We start from the raw sequence: 17,282 nt of genomic DNA on the forward strand, positions 1-17,282 counted from the left end.
CAGACCAGTACGGTATCTCTTTAAATCCTGAATATGGTGATACCCCCGATTGTACTAACCTACATATGTTTCTCCTCCATCAATCGGTACTAGTTATTGTCATTTGGATTCCTTGACTTTCTTTGTCCGATGAGAAATGCGAAACGAAAGAAGGCTGGGAATTAGATCCTACTCTTTGTCTCTTCTTTTCTTTTTACAGAAAATGAAGAGATGAATTGATCGATTCATCGGATCCTAGGTCGGGACTGACGGGGCTCGAACCCGCAGCTTCCGCCTTGATAGGGCGGTGCTCTGACCGATTGAACTACAATCCCAGGAAAATTAGGTGTACAACCTCAAAATTATTATTATTTTTCTTATTTTATTGGATTTCATTCAAACCATTTAGTTTCGCCGTGTTGTAACAGAGACACGAATGATATACTTACTATATTATTATAAGAAAATATATCTTTATAAATATAAATGCAGTAAAGTCATAGTGGGCTAATTCATGAATTGAATCAAATGGGCCCTTTAACTAAGCGGTAGAGTCGCGCTCTTTAAACGCCCTAAGAAATAGGCGTAAGTCGTCGGTTCAAATCCGATAAAAAAGGGCCTTTTTATTTTTTACGAAACTCCTGTCTTAGTCTTCATTTTCTTTTTCAGCAGAGAATATAGATATGAAAAAAAGGTAACCGCCTGCTGAGTAGTTTTTTTTTAGTTTTTAAGTAAAATGTTCATTATGATGATAAGTAGTCGATTAGGAGAATTGCTATGTCACTTATGGTTGTTGCCTCATCCTCATGTTTTTATTATTCAGATTTGTTGTTTTGGGACATAGATATTCTAGATACCCATTATGGAATCGATAAAGTCTTCCTACTTCTCCATTGTTCCAATCAGATTCGAAAAATGAGAAAGAAAGAAAAAGTAAGTGGACCTAAAAAAATCATAACTATATAAGCTATTCTGATATTAAGATTCGATATAGATGAAATCGTGGAAGTGGACCTTTGATTTCCTTGGACTACGTAAGAATTCGTCGTCCGATTTCATCTTCTTGTTCTTGGATGCTCTATAGGAATTTATCGCTATTCCTTTCCTCCACCGAGAAAGGTTCATTCCGAGTCACAAGAGCAATCTCTCTTTTTTTTTCATTTTGATTCTTTCTTTTTGTAATGGTAATGCAATGCAAGAGGTCGGAAAGAAATATGTGTTATTGTAACTTGGTTAGTTACACATATCTATATGTTTTAATTCCTTTCTACTTATAACACATATGCTACACCGAAAGATGGTTCTGGAGAGAAATCCTACCCGCAACCATTTGCTTATAGAATGGTGGAGGGAGGAAGAGGTAGCAATACATTCCGCCTGATGCTTGATCACAGCATTCGGGATATATCAAATGAGCTCTTCGATCTATGATGAATAGTTCCTTTTTTTATAGGATCATATTTCTTTCTAGTCGTAAGCATTTTAATTGGACCTTTCTCCTTGGCTTCCTTTTTGGAATATTTTCATCCGGGATTGGAACGACCTATGTTGTAACGGAGGAGAGAAGGTGAACCAGCTTCCTTCGGTCTATTACCTTTTAAAGCGGATCCTTATTTTACCTTCGGCCAGGGGGAGGAATAAGTAAGAGACATTAGTAGAGTTCGTTCTGTGTGGGACGGAATCCTTCCTTTCCTGGCTATCGTAACAACTGCTCCGTACTCCTAAGGATCTCTATGCCACTTGTGATTCCCAGCCAAAGAGGCGCGAAGGTTATGAAATAAGAGGAAACTGTACATTCATAATAATAAGTAGAGTGCTATTACTTATATTATTTCATTTTATCTTTCATCTATAATAACATTATAATATAATAATAACTTATATATCTTATTATAAATGATGGCTCCTCATCCGCAAACAACGGATATGACTAAAAAACTTGCAGCGGCAACAATCACTCTAACTCCAGATATGGAGACATTAGCCCCTAATGGAACACTTACAAAATTTGATGCACCGCTTCCTCCTATAAGACCGCTAATGCCGCATCTAAGATCACGAGATGGCATGAGCTTCTTCAGTCCCACAGCTCTCTTCTATATTTTCCTTTTTTTATAAGGGAATTGGCTGCCATCATTCATTCCTATCCCATCCTTAGGTCAATCAACGTAATCCCGAACAGCTGATTCTTAAGCAGGAAGCAGTCCCATCCTTAGGCTATTTGCCTTGTTAGGACAAACAGAAAAAAATCCCCTCTTCCGCTTAAGGAATAAAGAACAGTTGAGAATGGTCTGTTCACATGAAAAAATCATCTCTTTGACACTTGTACTATATCTAACATATTCTAGCCTTCGTCGAAAACAAGCCCAAGGAATTATCCTCTCCCAGGATTCTAGAGAAAGGCTTAGCCTAAAGTCAAGCTATAGGCCGAGTCATGCATTTCTTTTTAGTCATAAGTGCTCCCATGCAGTTGTATAGGCTGAATTTTATTCTATTTATGACATAGGTTTCCTTCCTTACATAGCCAGTTGTTTTAGTGCTATCTAGTTGAAGAATTTCTTCAACTATTTTTCTGGGTTTTGAGTTCTAGTTGTATAAGTGGAAATCTCCTTTTTTGGTGATCCATACGATCAATCGAATGCAGTCGATAGGAGATAATGGGGTGCAGGCTAGTTATCAAGAAAGACCAGAAAGTACTATAGGCAAGCAGTTTATAGGATTCTTCTGGGGCAATGTAGTCAGTAAGCAAGGAAGTTTGAAAGCAGTTTTCAAGCCAGAAGGAGCTAGGAATAAACTAAATAAAAAGTAGAGGTTTCTTTGGGAGTTCTGTTACAGCCAAGCAAGAAACCTTTAAGCCATTTTTGAGTTCTCTTAGGAGAAAGCTTGGGAGTTCTCTTATACGCAGTGGGTGCCCTTTTAAAGCCTTTACATCAGTCCCTCGGAAAAGAAAAGTCAACCAGCTCTCTATCTTGTTTATAATAAAATGGTTGTATTATAATAACTTAGAAATTATTTTATCCTATTTTTATAATAATATTTTTTAGTAAAATAATGATTTAGTAAAATCATTCGTATGTTCATCGAAAGGTATAGTTAGGAAGAATCCCGTCCTGAAGCAAAGGATCTGTATTAGTCATCAAATCCAGGGTATGGTGGAGTAGTCCCAGTTTGTGAAGTCTCTCATCACCTTGTTTAAAGAGTGGTGGGTCAGGGAAGTTAAAAGGCTAGAGTAAGCAAGGTTCTTTCTCCCACGGGGAAGGTTGTCTTTTAAGCCAGTCTTCAGTCAGCCTAGGGCCTTTGAGGAGTAGGGAAGGTGATAGCGTAAGATAGCGAACTGGCGCTAGAGCAAGAGTAAGGAAGTGCGATAGAGCTCTTTTCAGTCCCCTAGGATATTCAAAGTAGAGAGTCAGGTTACGTACTAAGCAGCCGGCCAGCGCTCTAACCTATAATCGATCTTGAGAGTGAGTAAGTTAACCCAGTAAGGGTAGAGTCCACAAACCATCTAAGCCTGTACCCCGCTAGCAAGTAGTTAATAACTAAACCCCTGGGAGAATCAATAGAAGTATGGGAAGAGTAGCCTCCGCTTTTGGACCTTTGATTAATTAACATCTCTTTTGTTTATTGACCTCTTATTTCTTTGTATTAACCCTAAAAAATAAAATGGAGGTCAAATTCAGACTTTAGACTGCTGTTCAATTATTTCATTTTCATTCTTGATCTAACAAGAATGGAATCACGCTCTGTAGGATTTGAACCTACGACATCGGGTTTTGGAGACCCGCGTTCTACCGAACTGAACTAAGAGCGCTTTTTATTTTCATAATAAAAACATAATAATAATAAATTTTATGTGACCCCAATACATCTTGCACATTTCTGAGTCAGTCAATGAAGATGAGCTTCATGCCGCTTGAACGAAAGAGGAAACAACGATAGCAACTCGCCCTGAGGGAGATCAACCAGCAACTAGATTGACTGGCATGGAGCCTGATTCACTCGCCCCAGGAATGTCTTCTTTTCGCCCATTTAGTCTTCCCCCGATTCTAGGAGCAGTGATTGACTATCTTTCAGAAAGTAATAATGCTTAATAGAGCGAAAAGAAATATACTAGGAATATCTAAAATATCTAGATAAAATATAGATAAAATATAGATTGATTCCTGTTGATATTATTGTTATAATAATATCTAGATAAAATATAGATTGATTCCTGCTGGATGCACTTGGAACGTTTAGTTCAATTGCTGCTCACGAAATTGTTACATATAGCTCGCCCTTATAGCTTATGGGGCACTTCACTCGCTAGAGAAAGAAAAAGTATAGATGACTGAAAATTCCGCTTAGAGATCGCAACTATAGTGGAGAGAAAATAAGTATAAGCAGGCACTAAAGGGGAAGCTTAGAGACGGAATTCAAATATAAGAATAGAGGAGTATGTGGGGGTGAAGTAAATATAACTCTAGCAATATAGACCGGGCCTGCTTCCCATTCATTCTTTTATAAGAATGCTCTTCGGCTGGTCAATAGGGCGCATCGCTTTTGCTTCTGTAATAGAGGCGCTGTAATAGGCGCGCTTAGCTAACGAATAAAAACCTTGGTCCGCTTTCATTGGTCTAGCCCGATCATTGCTTATCTCTTTCTTCTCTATCGGTGAATTGGGGGCAAGAGTGCTTGAAGAGAGAGCTACCCGAAGGAGGAGCAGTATACGCAGGTTTTTCTACTTAATTAAGCTGGTTATGCAAAGTTTTTAAATTTGTTCACATAGGCAGCGTGATTGGGGGGCATATTTGTTGCTTCCCAAGGTAGTTAGTTCACCACACAGGCATGTTAGTACTAAACTGCAGAAAACTATTAATTCATCCAATTCATGCCGCATTGCGAGATTACTCTACCACTCTATAAATGGAGGCTCGATAAGTGTCATAGATTATTATTATAAACAAGATAGAGAGCTAGAGCTGCGGAATAAATAATAGGAGTGTTAATAACTATATATTATGGACAAAATAATAGAGATAGGGGACCATCCTTTTGTTGCGGCATGCTCCTCAGATTTACAGATTCGTAGGGGGCCTCAGGCCCTACTTAGTTGACTGACAATGACAAAGGCTTTCGAAACTAAGCTAAGTAGGGCCTTTTTGAATTGAATTTTAAGTAGTCTATCAGTGGTGCGAAGCGGTTTTGCCCATTTTCAGTAGGGGAGCGAAAGGTTAGACCAATGAAAAGAGGGCTCAGGCATAACATAAGGACGATATCGGAATGTCTGAATCCGAAGCTCCCGCCGATAGAATGAGAAGTGAGGAGCCAACCTAGCTAAGGCAATATCCCAAAGTAAGGGCAGCTAACTGTGTAGATAGATGCTCTTTCCTCTTGCGGGAAAGCTATTCCTTGAGTTGAGATGCTACTACTTAGATTAGATGGTTAGCTTAGTAGATGCTTTCTTGTAGCTCTACCTTTTAAAAAGCACTTCTCTTGCATTATTGAGTTAGTTTTTTTGTCTTGTAGCTACTACCGATATGCTATGCAAGTGGTAGAAGTGGTGCTATTAATTCAGTGCTAAGCACTCAGCTCGCTCAGGGCTTGGAAGACCCTATCAAGTTATTATAATACTGACTCATAGCATAACCTATGAGTTATTATTATACATAAATGTTATTATGGAGGTTAAGACTCCTAGCTTATCTCTATATTATTTACATCTACTTATATTGACATAAGCGATTGGATGTATAAAAGAGACTATTTACATCTATAATAACAGTAATAATAACTAATTTCGTAGATGTGGACTGGAGAGTTTTGTTCTGTCGCAAAAAAAAAGACCAAGAAGTATAATAAGAAAGAAGTCTTTCAATCATTCGGCCGATAGCTTATCCTTCATTTGAAGTAAGCTGGACTTCAAGTAAAGCGGCAGCAAAGGGACCCACTTCACCTCTTCCCTTTCCCTGGCCAACCGAACTGCATCTCAAGAATGCGATGCGGCACTAGATTCAAGAAGCTACTAAAATTGCGTACGCGTAGATTATATAGTATAGACTCAAGCCGCTCCAATCTTCTATCGCAAGTCCTTCTTCACTGGAAGGATGGAACCCTGATTGGTATGCCAACATTTTATCTGGACTGGATAGGTTGACCTATTGGAAGGAAAGTCCTCTTATCTGTTAACAGGCTGGCCTTATTTTCATCGATCAGTCGGCGCCGGCATCTCAATGGTGAGCAATTCTATCCTAAATGGTGTAGCTTCTTTCCCTCTTTGCTTATGTTGTGCCTGTGCCGATGCCTATAGTTAAAAAGAAAGGAAAGACTCAAATCTCTTCGAATAGGAATCCATTTTCTGAAAGATCCTGGCTTTCGTGCTTTGGTGAGACCTCCGATCCCCTTTCGACGACCTATGTTGTGTTGAAGGGATATCTATATGATCCGGCTAATTGGGTAAAGCCCACGCTAGCAACAGAACCGGGGAAAGTATACAGAAAAGACAGTCTTATTTCTTGATGGGGGGCAAGGAAGGGATATAACTCTGCAGTAGAGTGTCACCTTGACGCGGAGGTGGTCATCAGTTCGAGTCAGATTATCCCTAAACCCAATGTGAGTTTTTCTTTTGCCTTGCGCATCTGAGCTGCTTTGAGTGCCGGTACTAGCAATTGAGACGGCAACATTCGAATCAGCAGTGAGAGAGGGAGCCAACGCACTGGCAGGGGGAGCAGCATGGAAAGCGAGGCTCCACACCCTTCTCCGTGGGCTTTAGGAATCGAAACCGGACCAAGCTCGCACACAAGCCTGCTACCAAGCAAGAGCAAAAAAGGAATATGTTGATTGAATTGGGATAGGAAACCATCATAAGCCAGCCAACAAGCCTAACCGTCCCTATGTCATCAGGGTCAGATACCATGTAGCCTTTCTTTCTTCCCTTCACAAGCCAAGTACAAGACATACCGGGAGTACAAGCGCTTGACCATAGGAAGAAGGAAGAGGACGCTGCTCTGACATAAGTGATTGGAAGATATGAATAATAACTTATATTTACATCTATAATAACTTTTATAATAACTAATTTTGTGACTAATCTATAATGACTGATAGATGTAAATAATAACTTACAGCAAGAGAGAATCAAAGGTACGCAGGTGAGCCCCCGAGAAATGGACGTATAGCCGAGGATAGAGTTGGACCCTTTACTTCAACACTTAATAGATTTCATATCGCTTACAAAGAACATCAGGATGAAGTCCAAGGCAAAAGGATTCGGGCTAGTTAAGGTCCATCCTTCAACTAAGAAAGGGCTCGCCTTTCTTTCAAGAGAGATTTGCTCTTCTTCGATAGAAGGGCTATTTACTCTTGTTCTCAACTTGTGGTCGAGGTTTACATTTTCTCGAAATCAAATTCTATTAAAGAAAGCTAACATAACGATTGGTTAAAGAAATCCTTACCGATGGGACTTTTACTTCCTTTCCCAATTGGATGGCCTCTCGAACGTAAGGAGTGGAGAAGAAGGTGCTATTGCTGATGATTCCATTGCTGGGACTAGGTATCCATCCCATCTATCCGCTGGCTAATAATAACTTATATATTATTATAATAAGATAAGGATGAGTTTATCTCTATATAATATATAAGATAAAATTCTTATATATTTTATCCCAAATGCTCTGTCGAGGATGAGGAGCCATCACTCTGACTGTCAGAACAGAACAAGGACCTTCTCTGATGACGCAACCTTCAAGAAGGGAATTCGGGATCATAAGACGACTTTGCAACAAAGAGAAAAATAGTGCTTTCTCAGAAAAGAAAGAGAGATTGGCATTCCTCCGATCAGCATGAGAGCTCGATCCAGCTGAAAGCGATCCCTCAGAAAGTCCTTATAAACGGGCTGCTCCTCTATGTGCTCCGAGACCCTCTCCTTGCTCGAGGGAAGATGTGCGGTTCTCTGCTTCAGCCGCGGGCTGAACACAGGAATTCCAAGCAAAGAAAGATGATTCAGTGGAGTAATACACTGTGTGGGACGGAGTAAGGGCCCACCTACCTTTTTTCAGGGCCAGATCTTGATGTAGAAAGGCAGTCTTGACTTCAGCCTTGAGGTGGGCTAACTCTTGAAGCGGATCAATTCCTTTGTATCGAGGGACTGGCGATTGTGGTGTCTTCGCATCCCTGTAGCAGTGAAGCTCTCTCTTGTTCTGGTTGAAAGTGAAGGCGAAGGAGAGTGAAGTGAATCAGTGGATCTGGATCAGGATGCAGAGTTTGAGCTGCGGGGTGAGGGAGAGATGGCTATGTCTATCCCATCCCTTCTTTGGTTCAGTCTTTGGTAGTAGGTGCGATATTGAAGGAGTTCAGGGCTAAGGGCTGGAGCTTTATTCCCGCAGATGCGGCTTGCAACTCCTACTCGAGCTTATGAACCTATTTCATACCCTTGCCCTTGGCTTGCCCTTTCTTCTGGTCGATTGATGAACTTGCCTTCGTTGATGAACGAGCTTTCATCTTTTCCTGGCGTTCTTCTCTTTCTCCCTGAAAGCGCTATTCTTTATCTAATCTATAAGGAACCAATCTTAAGGTCTATTGCAATCATTCACATAATAACCGATCTTATGTCTAATTTTATACATAAATAATGATTCTCTCTGACATCTGCGTTGGTATAATATATATTATATTTTATTATAAAATATACTATCAGTCACTCAACTAATCCACTTGTGGAGTGCTAGTGGTATAGTAGTAGTGTGGTAGTTGAGACTCCGCCCCTATCACTTAAACTTAAAGGCAGGCCCGCCCAAGGAAGAAAGAACAACCAGGGCTATATTCATGCAACAGCGCTTACAGCAACTCGTAGCTATTGTATGCATGGGAGTGACGAGGTATTGATTGCACTTTTTTTAGGAGCTCATAGTTTCTCTCGCGGTAGTGCGCTTACGGCGTGCTTCCTTTCTCTCTGTTGGGTCATTCTACATACGGGCTAGTCTTTTATTAGAAATTCTTTCTCTCCTTTCTTTCGGAGCCATTTCCTTCGCCCTTTCTTGTTAGTGTTGGGCATCTCCCTCTCGTCCTATTGTGGTAAGTTCACTGTCAAGTCTTGGAAGTTAGGGTTTTGCAATTATTCCAATACCTCTAGTCTTGGCAGTTTCATTAAGCCATTCTGCTATCATTCTAGTTGTTAGTGAAGTGACTGCCATTGTTGATGTTCGATCGTGTAACTGTAACAGGATAAGAAAGAGACTATTGCTGTGTCTTATTATAAATGTTATTATAAATGATGTAAATAATATATAAGTAAAAATATATCTTATTTTATAATAGTTATAATAACCTCTCCTATTAATAAAGAACCTTAGATAAAGGGATTCCTCCCATTGACTGAAGTGAAGAGTCAACCTTCCACACAAGGTAATCTTCTGATAGAGGGGAAGAGGCAGAGCACAACCTGGCACAAGATGCGCTGGTATTGCAAAGGCAGGAATGAGTTCACAATGTTCGAATAAGCTACTCAACTGACTAAAGCTAAAAGGAGAAAGGGAGATGACTCTAGTTGTTGAGTACCCAGAGGAAGGTACCAGATCGACTTCTAGTTGTAGCGGATCTTACTTACATCGGTTCTAACGCTTTCTCTTGATTCTATTTTTGAAAGATCTTTCCTTGCTCTGAGGAATGCCCGGTTTAACCAGAATCATCTCGTTAGAACTTTAACTCCCTATCTATACTATAACATAACCTCGAGCCTCTTTCTTATTTCTGTGCAGCAGGAAGCAATTCATTGATTGATGGGATAAGCACGCTGTGGAATCGAACCACAGTCTTTTTCCTTATGTGGCGAAAGTCGAGAGTTAAAATATAGACTCAAAAGCATACGCCTGTTAGAAGTGATCCCCGCCTCCTTTTTTTGGAGTCCTCGTCTTTAATTTTTCGCTTCAGATCTGAAGCTGATAGGCTTAAGGTTCTCACCGGAGGCCCTTGCCCTTAGTCTATCGCCGGCCAAGTCCTAGGACTTGATCGGTGTTTAGGCAGTGCTAAGATCGTACGATATTTAAAGATTTGAGCAGGAATTTTTCCCAGGTTACGTTTTAGGGTGGTAATTGGTTGCTTGGTCGAGCAGCTACCCTTGGCAAGGAAGGAAAAGGATGTCGCTTCTGAAAAGGAGGCGGAAAGCCGTAAAAGAGATAGCAAGGACCAGGTATAGGGCACATCAGGGACTCTCCCTCGCCTTGGAACCACCTTAGTTTTTTTGGGGATCAAGATCTTTGTGACTCTACAGAACTTAACTTTTCTTAGAGGATCAGCACGACACATTATTCGGATTCGGAGGTTTAGGTTTCAGACTTTTGGAGAGACATATTTTGTTAGGAAAGCCTTCTATCGGCGGCGGGAGTCAACCATCCGAGCGAGAGGTCAGACCAATAATCCCATTCACCCTGGTCCAATTCGAATGGATCTTGTTGAATGAATTGATCCATTGTTGTATGCCTTACTTCTTAGTGCATTTTTTCCTACTCGGACCCGCCGTACTTCCTTTGAGTACTGCTGAGAGATATAGTGGAAACATTTTGTTATGGTGGAGAGTGGAGAGTGAAAACACCAATGCCTTTCTACCTATGTTTTTGGTATAATAATTGGCCATACCATCCTACTTATTTCTTTACTCTGTACTGAGCAAGAAAAAACTGTACTGATTAGCAAGCAGGAAAACTGTACCAAGAATCTTACTCGATTGAGTTCCCTTCTTTTCTCCCTGGGAGCCTACTCCAGTGCCCCAGTGGAGGTAGGCCCAGCCCAGGCTTGTGCAGTTAAGGTTGTTGTACATGATCTCAGAACAACGAATAGGAATGAAACGGCTATAGTTCTTATATGAACTACTGGGAGGTCCCACTATCTGATATAGAGAGTAGGCCACCTAAAAGAAGGTCTGATTGAGCACTTTCTTCACCCGATCTTATGTCTGCAAGATAAAGATCAGACATCACATTACTTCCGCTATTTGCAGAGATGTCTTTGAAGTTGAAGGCAGGTGCCAAGTAATATGCTTACCTCGATCATTCATTACATATGATATATCGAGAGTTCAAGATCATAACGTAATTCATTTAGAGAATGCCGATGAGAAAGTAGATCTGGTTCCGAGATCTGGAAAACTGTGAATACAGTTAGTGAAGCTAGACCGGGAAGTGGGGTATCCCTGGAAAAGAAAGAGGTCTGAAGACTCGATGGCTATTAAGCCCAGTGAATAACCTAATTCAGAGAGATAACCCGGTCTTTAGACACTCGCCCTACTTCTAAAGATAGATAGAAAAGGTTGGAGAGTCCCAGCTGCTGAGGTGGCGTAGTGACAGGTGAGAGCAATAATAACAAAAGCAGCGGAAGATCCTGCAGTAGTATATTCGGTTGTTTGCGGTGGAATAGAAAAAAGTGTCCGGGCCAGTAGATCCAGAGCAAATAGGCATTGACTTAGTTGACATGTTTTCATGTCTTCTACATCTATAACTAATGAGGAATTAATTGCATTCTTGAATGCTATTCCATTTCCACTCTCTTTGAGAGAGGTTACAAGAAAACCATCATAAAAAATGCCACCCTACTGAACTTGAATTTCACCCGAGAATCGGGGGTAAAGGTGACTTAACTACTTTTTGTTAATTTCTTCTAGTCTCCCAGGCGACCGAGTGCTCCATGAACAATGAGCGCTTGCTGCTCCGCCCGCAGCGCTTGTTGCCTCTCCTCCAAACCCTTTATGCGCTCTCTGGTAGCGCGAATACGCGCTTCTAGGCCGATTCTCACTTCTTCAACAAAAAAATAAAATAAGTACTTTCGCCGAGCTCTTATACTCAAGGAAGAAGAAAATGGTTTGACATCGCTCCTGCAAGACAAAGACTTAATAAAGAAGCGACGGAGAAAGAAAGAAGAAAGATAAATAAAAATCCGCACTTTCTACAGCATGAGTTTAAAAGGCTAAAGTAAAAGGAAAGGGCCCTAACACCACCCACTTATTACACTTCAAATCCTCAAGGGAAAGATAAATCATCAGAGACTGCGCTCACCAAAGAAAGACGCAGACACATTCACCACTCAAGGGCAAAGATCACAGCAGTACTTGCTAAAGTCCCCTATGCTGAACGTGTGCTATGTAGAAAGTAGTTAGCTGCTCCTCCTCGCCTAGGAGGGCCAATTGATTGACCGATAGCATGTGAATTAGAAAGGCAAGCTAAACAAGCAAGTCAGCCTGTCTGTCTTCAACAAAGAAACTTAAAACGTAGGAACTTCGATCGGTAAATGAGCTACCCCTCTTAAGATTAGGTCTCGCATTCTCTCATCGGGCTCTGGGTGAACGGATCCTTTAATTGACCTCGGGAACATGAAGGGGGTAGGGCGTATGTTGAAAGGGACGGAACTCGTTCTGTACGGGAAGAAAAAGTAGCTATGAAAAAACCCATGCATTTATTTGATGATAACTCGAATACGCTTTCAAGTGAGTGAACCCCTAAGGTAGTTCAGTGATCTTCGGGAATGAAACTAGTTCAATGAACCTATAACGCCTCCTTTTTCTTTTTTAGAATTGTTCCAGTCTAAGGCCTAATCCTTCCCAAAGGATACATGGATGAGGATCAAGACGGGTATGCTTAATGCAACTATTCTAAGTTTCAGGTCAATAACTAGGCCCATTTTTTACTTCTTTTCCATCCCTGCTTGGACCTGACATTTAATTAACATTAGCAAGCCCTGTCGTCCTAAGTGAGTTAGAATTCGAATTAGAATAAAATAAGAGGGAGGATTTTCTTGTGTGACACTATTTCAAGCCATAAGATAGGGAAATCTTTCCACTAATTACACGGATTGGATTTCATTTAGTACAACGAGTTCTTGCTCAAGGAAAAATGTCCTAGGACTGCCTAAACACTTTATTAGAAAAAATAGAAAGAAACTCTGTTTTTCTTGTATGACCGAAAAAAAAAGTACTCCTATTGAATCGACTCTTGCATCCAAAGTCTCTTTTTGTCGGGAGGCACCCATCTTCGTAAAGGCTGTGGCATCTATCGAATTATCTTTCTCACCAGCTCGAGAAATTTGATTCAAGGGAATCCTTAATCGAGGCTTAGATTCCATTATCTTATGTTCAGTTATAGAGGCTCATCTTTCATTGATAGGAATGCGGGTATTTTACCCGCACTTGGCATTCCAGACTTTTCTTGCACAAGCCATTCTAAGAGCGCCATTCAAGCCTTAGCCTTTTCAAAAGCAGGGGATTCTACAGAAAGGGACAGCATTCAAAGAAAGAATATTTACTATTGGAAATCCAATTCTTTCCCAATTCCATGCTTATGATTCAATTCTTCTTGGAGAAATGAAGTCATTAGACAAGACCTGTCTGCGGATTCGATTCCTCCCCCGGCTTCAGCTTAATTCAAATAGTAGCTAGGATAGGTCTGTCTGTAAAGCCTGACGGTCGAGTATTGAGGTAGCGGTTTAGTCTTTGGGAGGAATTCAATCTCATGTACGTATAATAAAGGAGCGACTGAAAGAGTTAGCAAGGTGGTAAGCTTTTGGTATAGCACAGCCAATTACATTTTGAAAGAAAAGAATCGATCGAAGCCAATCAAGCCAAATATATATCATATACCTCAACCTTTTTTCGCCATACAGAAGTTTAGTTTTGAGGAGCAGCAATTCTTCCCGCATCTATCAATTCCTTCAAACAAGCCCTTTTTTCGCCTTTTTCCGTAAGCCTAGAAGCAAGTCAAGCTCTTGGTCTGCTGAGAGAATCTTCCCTCTTCTCTTTTCTAATATTCTTTTTGTGCGGTAAGCTCCCCCGGCGCAGGCCTACCACGCTTCGCGCCCGCGGCGTTTTCGCCAGACGGTCTTTGGCCAGTAGTGCCATCCTCCCCGCTGGCTGTATGGGCGGGTTGTCCCTCGCTGCTGCGTTCTGTTAGGCTATAGATTATAGTTTAATATATTTACATGTTCTAGTGGACCTAAAGTAGGTTTGTGTTCAGCAACAGAAAGAGGTGAGGTTCTGCTTTCTTACCCGAAAATATTGATAAGGGGGAAGTCTCGAAAGGCATACGAGTGCGCCTTTCGTAGACAGTGCGAAAAACAAGACACTCAGTTCTCCTTCCGCCCCGCTTTTGGCATTAAATTAAGAAGGAGCCGTCGGTATATGTAGGACTTTCAGCCTTCAAGAAAAATGGCACTAGCTGGCTCGCCCCGGTCAAGATCCGAACAACAAGGAGCACCCAACTACTAGACTAGACTAGTAGTTGTTTTTTTTCTATTAGTTGCGATACGAACAGGCGTTTACTTATGAGATTAGTTGAGTAGGCTTGCGTTAGTTGTCTGCTACAAGATAGTTAGTTTTGGGGGTTCATTTCCAGCATAGCCCTATCGTCTTAATCAGGTGAACTCCTTTTTGCTTTAGTTCTTGTACCAGCTCAAGAAGCAAGGAATTTGATTTCCCGGAGCAAAGACTGATTTTTCTTTCTTGCTTGAGCGAGCTTATGCTTTTGCATCGGATAATAAAGTGTAAGTGAGTTTCTTTCCTTCTGGCACCTACAACGTCATGATCACATTGGTTTACCCTTTTTTCTTTGGTAGTTCAACGGACGGTCGTCCCTCCAACAAGAAAAGGTATAAATGAAGGTTACAAAATGAACAACTTATCAATCCTCGTAGTCGAACCTTGTTTTTGTGGAATATGTACCCCAGCCATGTATCATGGACTCGTCGCTCAGCTTTAGGCCTTATTAGCTTCATTTCTAAAGTGAGCATGAAGTCCGAATTGAATAGATACTGAGAAAGCGTCTTTCGTGATGAAAGTTGCAAGTGAGGATTCATGATTGAGAAAGAAATCAGTAGAACTGGAACTTGATAACGAACCAGGAAAGAGAACCTGGCCAAAGGATTTTTTTTACAATGTATATGTATATTACCACAAGGATGAACTCATGGCCATTTGATGCTTTTGGATTGATTGGTCCGATGACGTCGAGGCCCAATCACGAGATAATAAAGGAAAAGAAAGGAACGTCAGATTGATTCGAATCCAATTCATTGTGAGATAACAGGAATCTGAAACTAAGAATGCCAATAATCTACTCCTTGACTCCGATTCATTCAAAACTTATTGTGAGAAGACTCAGAAAAGACTTCTAAAATAGTTCACAGTCAAACATAGAACATACGTAAATTAGTCTTTTCTTCTTTCGATGGGCCCTTACTCCGTCCCACACAGTGTATTACTCCACTGAATCATCTTTCTTTGCTTGGAATTCCTGTGTTCAGCCCGCGGCTGAAGCAGAGAACCGCACATCTTCCTTGGGAATCACTTCGGCTTTAACACGGCTACGCTTCGCTCTTTTTAACTATCGCTAGTCTGTAGTCTGTGAAAAAAGATTGCAATTTCTTGATCTTTTATTTAAGAATTCTTGTACATATCCGAGCCGCAGGAACATGTACATACGGAATACGAGAATTTCCACATTGTTGAAGATCTAGTGGTGCTACCCGAAGACTTAAATAAATAGCCATCGCTCTTAAGAACAACCGAGATCCAATGAGAATTTTCACGTAGCTTCTGGTCTTTGACAAAGCAAGACGCATTTTTTAGACATAGTGATCCATACTCTCTGTCGGGGGACCTAGGCTTGTGGCATCCCTATCTCTTAAAGGCTTTCATAATCAATATCTCTTTCTTCTCAGGCACAGTGTCTTCGACAAATCGTTGTCTCAGTATCTGTCTCATCTCTGGTCCTGTGGGTTAGTAACCTTAGTCCAGTGTATCAGAAAGCACATCTGTCTTTCTGAGACATAAGGAGTTAGACTCTGCCGTGATATATGAGCAAGGTCAAAGCATGAAAACCAAACACGTGTGGTTCTGAACCCATTGAGATGACCCAAGAATTTCGCTATTTGATTTTGCCCATGATAATAAAGAAAGCTTTCTTGTAATTCTGCTTCTTGCTCTAAAATGGAGAAAGACTTGTCGAAAATCTCCGGTTGGGTTGGTCCAACCAAAAAGGCATGGAGCCTTTGGGCATTGCTTGGACCGAGTTAAGTAAAGAACTGGTTACCTACTATACGATACGATATTTTTTTTGATGAAAAGAACGTAGGCTCAAGCCAAAGTTAACCATTGCATTGAGACCAGTTCGCTAAGTATAAGTAGAGTTGACCCTTCGCCGCGTAGACCTATTATTCTCTCCGAAGATCGGAGTAGTCGTGCTTGAAAGCTCAAGTTGGGATCGATCGTTGAAGAGAGATTCAATGGAAGCTGAGTAGCGGCTGGAACTAGCGGTTTCCAAAAACCCGCGGACTTCAACTCGAGCCTTTTTAAAATTAAAAGATCTCTGCTTCGTAAGTAAGGGAGAATTCTTGTACATGTCGATAGAAGGGAAAGATCAAACCTTGGGAAAGATAAGAATTCTTGTATGTCTAACAAGGGGCTATCAAGCTTCTCACTAAAGGTGCTCATCAATACCTATTCTTCTTGGTTGTTCCCGACTAGCTGAACCCGAAGAGTGAGTTAGAAGGACCGCTATCAACTTATTCAGAATTCCTTTTGGGAGATTCCTCATTTAAGGAGCTTACAACTGTTTTCTATTCCTTAAGCGGAAGAGGGGATTTCTTTCTGGCTGTCCTAACAAGGCAAATAGCCTAAGGATGGGACTGCTTCCTGATTGAGAATCAGCTGTTCGGGATTACGTTGATTGACCTAAGGATGGGATAGGAATGAATGATGGCAGCCAATTCCCTTATAAAAAAAAGGAAAAGGCCTTTACAGACCAGTAACAGCTTAAACGCCACTATTCCTTTATTAACTTCATAGTCTTTTTTTGCACGAGCACGAAAGTTACTGGTTTTGAAGGTAAAAATGGTTAAGTAAAAAGATCAAACTGGAAAAGATAAAGATAAAGGTTTGTTCAAGTCTGACTCTTGTTGCTATTATTTTTTTATTGTGTAGCCATTGCCACTTGGAAAATTCACACTTATAAGAAGGATTTGACCCAACCCGAGAACGGACCTTAGTGGTGGCATTTCCATGATAGCTTTAATCTTAGCTGGGTCAACTTCTATACCCCTCTGACTAACCATAAACCCAAGCAGCTTACCGGTTGTCACTCCGAATACGCATTTATGTGGATTCAGCCTCATCTTATATTCCCGGATTCTCTCAACTTGACAGGAGATAGACACAGGCGGTAGAGAGAGAAAGGCAGCCCTCGTTATAGCTATATAACATTGGGGGGAGGGGTTGTTATATTCCAATCCAGGTGGAGTAAATCCACTCTATGTTCACTAATCGAAATTCCTCCAACCCAACTTTAGGAGAC

General features: G+C 41.0%; 2 non-coding genes across 2 annotated transcripts; both read right to left on the reverse strand.

The window, feature by feature from the left end:
• Positions 1-240: 240 nt before the first annotated feature.
• On the reverse strand, positions 241-314 carry TRNAD-AUC (transfer RNA aspartic acid (anticodon AUC)). The gene has a single exon. It is a non-coding gene; the product is annotated as a tRNA-Asp (tRNA).
• A 3,399-nt stretch (positions 315-3,713) lies between these two features.
• On the reverse strand, positions 3,714-3,787 carry TRNAW-CCA (transfer RNA tryptophan (anticodon CCA)). The gene has a single exon. It is a non-coding gene; the product is annotated as a tRNA-Trp (tRNA).
• Between the last annotated feature and the right edge of the window lie 13,495 nt (positions 3,788-17,282).

This window comes from Gossypium hirsutum, chromosome A03, assembly GCF_007990345.1.
Source record: "Gossypium hirsutum isolate 1008001.06 chromosome A03, Gossypium_hirsutum_v2.1, whole genome shotgun sequence".
Lineage (NCBI taxonomy): Eukaryota > Viridiplantae > Streptophyta > Magnoliopsida > Malvales > Malvaceae > Gossypium > Gossypium hirsutum.